This window comes from Scomber japonicus, chromosome 13, assembly GCF_027409825.1.
Source record: "Scomber japonicus isolate fScoJap1 chromosome 13, fScoJap1.pri, whole genome shotgun sequence".
Lineage (NCBI taxonomy): Eukaryota > Metazoa > Chordata > Actinopteri > Scombriformes > Scombridae > Scomber > Scomber japonicus.
The window spans coordinates 3027209-3032441 of NC_070590.1; the positions used below are offsets into that span (position 1 = coordinate 3027209).

The window sequence follows — 5233 nt, forward strand, 5'->3', positions numbered from 1 at the left end:
GGTCGTTCTATGGTTGCTATAGATACGGGGTCGTTCTATGGTTGCTATAGATACGGGTCGTTCTATGGTTGCTATAGATACGGGTTGTTCTATGGTTAGCTGTAGATACGGGTCGTTCTATGGTTGCTATAGATACAGGTTGTTCTATGGTTGCTATAGATACAGGTCGTTATATGGTTGCTATAGATAACGGGTCATTCTATGGTTGCTATAGATACGGGTCGTTCTATGGTAGCTATAGATACAGGTTGTGTTCTAGTGTATAAATGAAGATAACACAAATCACTGCTTTTCATCTTGTAAACGAACAAATGAGGTTTGTAAAACATCACATTTAGGCTCAATGAGAGAAAAAATAATCCATGTTTTATGTTGTCATGGCCTCAAAGAGGAAGGAAAAGCAAAGAAATTATTTTTTTAAATATAGCACTTTCTTGGAGTTATCTACAAAGGATAAAAGTTAAATCCCATTTAAATAACCATAAAGCTGCTTTACTAAAACTTTTGGCCACTAGGGGGCAGAAAACCTCACAATGAAACAAACATATTGTGGCGTCTCTGCAGGTTTGAGAAGATGATCAGCGGCATGTATCTGGGAGAAATCGCTCGGCTGCTGCTGGTGAAGCTGACCAAGGACCAGCTTGCTGTTTAAAGGGAAAACCGTCGGAGGAGCTGCTGACGAAGGACAGTTTTGAGACCAGATTCATCTCCGAGATCGAGGAGTGAGTGTCAAACGGAGTCTCCCTTCCTTCTTCCTTTCTTTCCCTTCCTTCCTTCCTTCCTTCCTTCCTTCCCTCCCTTCTTCCTTTCTTCCTTACTTCTTTCCTTCCCTCCTTCCTTCCTTTCTTCCTTCCTGCCCCTTCTCCCCTTCTTCTCTCCTCTGTCCTTCTTTCCTTCCTTCCCTCCCTTCCTCTTTTCCTTTCTCCCCCCTTCCCTCCTTCCTTTTTTCCTCCCTCTGTCCTACCTTCCTTCATCCTTCCTCCCTCCCGCCTTTCTTTCCTTCCTTCCTCCTTCCTTCCTTCCTCCCTCCCTTCCTTCCTTCCTCCCTCCCCTCCCTTCCTCACTCCTCCCTTCCCTCCTTCCTTCCTTCCCTTCCTTCTCTTCCTTCCTCCCTTCCTTTCTTCCTCCTTCTTTCTTCCTTCCCTTCCTTCCTCTTTTCCTTTCTCCCTCCTTCCCTCCTTCCTTTTTTCCTCCCTCTGTCCCTCCCTTCATCCTTCCTTCCTCCCTCATTTCCTTCCTCTTTCCTCCTTTCCTTCCTTCCTTGACTCGAGGACAACAGGAGGGTTAAAGAGAAATTTAGTAATTTTTACTGGTCTGTTTAGAAGTTTTTATTTACGCATTTTTACGGTAGCTTTCTTCTTCTTCTTCTTCTTCTTCTTCTTCTTCTTCTCTTTCTTTTATTCCTGTTTCTATGTTGTCTGTGCTTCAGGGAGCAGAGCGGTCTGAAAAACACTGAGACCATTCTGACCAAGTTGGGTTTAACGTGGGATTCGGTGGACGTTCGCGTGGTCCGTCTGGTCTGTGACACGATCTCCTCGCGATCCGCCCGCCTCTGTGCCGCCGCCCTGGCAACCCTCATCAACCGTATCCGTAACAACCGCGGGAAGGGCCACCTGAAGACCACTGTGGGCGTCGATGGGACTGTTTACAGGAAACACCCGAAGTAAGACGCCATATTTAGCAGAAAGCAAAATGTCTGACTGGTAAGGAGGGAGGAAAGAACAAAGGAGGGAGGGAGGGAGGGAGAAAGGAAAAGAGGAAGGGAGGAAGGAAGGAAAGAAGGACAGGGGAGAGAAGGAAGGGAGAAGGGCAGGAAGGAAGAAAGGAGGGAAGGAGAGAAGGAAAGAAGGAAGGGAGGAAGGTAGGGGGAGGAAAGAAAGAAAGAGAGAAAAAGGGAGGGAGGAAGGAAGGGAAGAAAGAAGGAAGGGAGGAAGAAAGGACAGAGGAAAGGAAAGAAGGAAAAGGGGAAGGAGGGAGGGAGAAAGGAAAAGAGGAAGGAAGAAAAGAAGGACAGAGGAAAGAAGGAAGGGAGGAATGTAGGGGGGAGAAAAAGAAAGAAGGAGGGAGGGAGGAAGGAAAGGAAGGAAGGAGGAAAGAAAGGACAGGAAAGGAAGGGAGGAAGGGTTGTTTTAAAAGCGGCTTGAATAACTTCCTTTAACGTATGAAAACAAAAACCACATTTCTGCAGCCGATGTTTCTCATGATGATTAAAACGCTGCGGGGGATTTATTCTACCTCTCAAATATTTATTATTCCTTCTCTTGTCTCTCATCTCTTCCTCCTTCCTCGTCTATCTGATGCTCTCTCTCCTTCTCTCTCTCTCTCTCTGTCTCTGTCTCTCTCCCTCTCTCTCACTCTCTCTTTATGTCTCTCTCTCTCTCTCTCTCTCTCCCTCTCTCTCTCTCTATGTCTCTCTCTCTATGTCTCTCTCTCTCTCTCTCTCTCTCTATGTCTCTCTCTCTCTCTCTCTCTCTCACTCTCTGTCTCTCTCTCTCTCTCTCTCTCTCTCTCTCTCTCCCTCTCTCTCTCTCTCTCTCTATGTCTCTCTCTCTATGTCTCTCTCTCTCTCTCTCTCTCTCTCTCCCCCTCTGTCTCTTATCTCTCTCTCCTTCTCTCTCTCCTCTCTCACCCTCTCTCTCTCCCACTCTCTCTTTATGTCTCTCTCTCTCTCCCCCCTCTCTCTCTCTCTCTCTCTCCCCCCCTCTCTCTCTCTCTCTCTCCCTAGTTTCAGCGAGGAGCTCCAGACCTGGGTGCGCCTCCTCGCCCCCGAGTGTGACATCTCCTTCCTCGTCTCGGAGGACGGCAGCGGGAAGGGCGCTGCCATGGTAACGGCCGTGGCTCAGCGGATAGCTCTCCAGTCCCGGCTGCTGGAGGACAGCGATGGCGAGGATGAAGAAGAAGAGGAGGAGGAGGAGGATAATTAATGAGTGTAGAGTGAATGCAGATGCTACACAAACACTTCGAGGTCAAGTTTAGCCTCCGGATGATGAAATCTTCCTGTTTTTAAAGCCGGTGTTACGACGTATTTGGTGACCCGTCAGATTTTGTGACACATAATCTGATGGGTCACCAGATAAAGTGTAACACCAAAGTTCTTATGCACCAAAGTTTGTGAATATTATGTAAAGTTTGGTTTCTGTTACAATCTACAAACTTTTAAGTTTTGGGTTTAGAAGCAATAAACCTGTAAAAAAAAGACGCCACTGTCATCTCTGAGAAATGAGAGTAAAGTATTAAAATAGCAGATTCATGTGTCGTGTTGGATTTTGACTGTGTTTATCCAAATGGGCTTCAACTGGGTTCTGACTGGTAGGTAGGGGGAAGGAAAGAAAGAGAGAAAGAGGGAGAGAGGAAATGAACGGAGGAAGGAAGGAAGACTGGACAGAGACAGGACAGAGGAAAGGAAAGAAGGAAGGGAGGAAGGTAGGAGGGAGGGAGGAAAGAAGGAAGGAAGGAAGGAGGGAGGGAGAGAGAAAGGAAAAGAGGAAGGGAGGAAGGAAGGACAGAGGAAAGAAGGAAGGTGGTAGAAAAGAAGGGGTCAAAACAGACGGGGTCTATTTGACAACAAACTGAGTCTGAAATGTCCTAAAACAGCCACCATACAGAGGATAGATACGGGTTGTTCCATGGTTGCTATAGATACAGGTTGTTCTGTGGTTGCCATAGATACAGGTATTTCTCAACTCTACTTGCTGATGATTACAAACAGAAACTTTTTGACTTTCTTGACTTGTTTTAATGTTTCTTATGCAGCTTTAATCACAGTTTGCTGCTTGTTTATAAGAGAGCTTTGACCATGGTGAGAAGAAATGAGTCAGAGATGAAGAGCAGATGATACACTGGAGACACTTTTAATGACTTGAAATCAAATCAGAAATACTTTTCTTAAAGGTGTAATATCTAAGAGTCAGAAATCTCGTCTCATTAGTGACACCGGTGGCTGTTAAGTGAACATAAGATGATCTGAGCTGGCTCCAAGTCTGCTGTATTATTTGTAAAGGATCTCAGAGATCTTCCTTCCTTCCTCCCTCCTTTCCTTCTTCCTCCTTCCATCTTTCCTTCCTTCCTCTGTCCTTTTCTTCCTCCCTCCCTCTTTCTCTCTTTCTTTCCTCCCCTACCTTCCTCCCTGCCTCTTTTCATTTCTCCCTCCCTCCTACCTTCCTTCTTTCTTTCCTCCGTCCTTCCTTCCTTCCCTCCTTCCTTCCTCCCTCCTTTTCTTCCTTCCTTCCCCTCCTTGCCTTCCTTCTTCCTCCCTCCTTTTCTTCCTTCTTCCTCCCTCCTTTTCTTCCTTCTTCCTCCCTTCCATCCTTCCTTCCTCCCTTCCTCCTTCCCTCTTTCTTTCCTACCTCTCTTTCCTCCCTTCCTTCTGTCCTTCTTTCCTTCCTTTCTTTCCTCCCTTCCTCCCTCCCTCCTTTCCTTCCTTCTTCCTCCTTTAATTCTTCCTTCCTTCCTTCCTTTCTTCCTCCTTTCCTCCCTTCTTCCTCCCTCCCTCCTTTCCTTCCTCCCTCCTTTCCTTCCTTCTTCCTCCCTTCCATCCTTCATCCCTCCCTCCTTTCCTTCCGTCTTCCTCCCTTCCATCCTTCCTTCCTCCCTCCTTTTCTTCCTTCTTCCTCCCTTCCATCCATCCTTCCTTCCTCCCTCCTTTTCTTCCTTCCTTCCTCCCTCCTGCCCTCCTTCCCTCCTACCTTCCTCCCTCCTTTTCTTCCTTCCTTCCTTCCTTCCTTTCCTTCCTTCCTCCCTCCCTCCCTCCTTTTCTTCCTTCTGTCCTTCTTTCCTCACTCCTTTTCTTCCTTCCTTCCTCCTTCCCTCCTTTCCTTCCCTCTTCCTCCCTTCCATCCTTCCTTCCTTCCTTCCTCCTTTTCTTCCTTCCTTCCTCCCTCCCTCCTTTCCTTCCTTCTTCCTCCTTTCATTCTTCCTTCCTTCCTTCCTCCCTCCTTTCCTTCCTTCTTCCTCCCTTCCATCCATCCTTCCTTCCTCCCTCCTTTTCTTCCTTCCTTCTGTCCTTCTTTCCTCACTCCTTTCCTTCCTTCTGTCCTTCTTTCCTCACTCCTTGCCTTCCCTCTTCCTCCCTTCCATCCATCCTTCCTTCCTCCCTCCTTTCCTTCCCTCTTCCTCCCTTCCATCCTTCCTTCCTCCCTCCTTTTCTTCCTTCCTTCCTCCCTCCCTCCTTTCCTTCCTTCTTCCTTCCTTCCTCCCTTCCATCCTTCCTCCCTCCCTCCCTTCCATCCTTCCT

General features: G+C 47.4%; 1 pseudogene; it reads left to right on the top strand.

Annotated features, from left to right (window-relative positions):
* Positions 1-3003, top strand: part of LOC128371769 (hexokinase-2-like) — a 24424-nt pseudogene extending 21421 nt beyond the window's left edge.
* The last annotated feature ends 2230 nt before the right edge of the window (positions 3004-5233 follow it).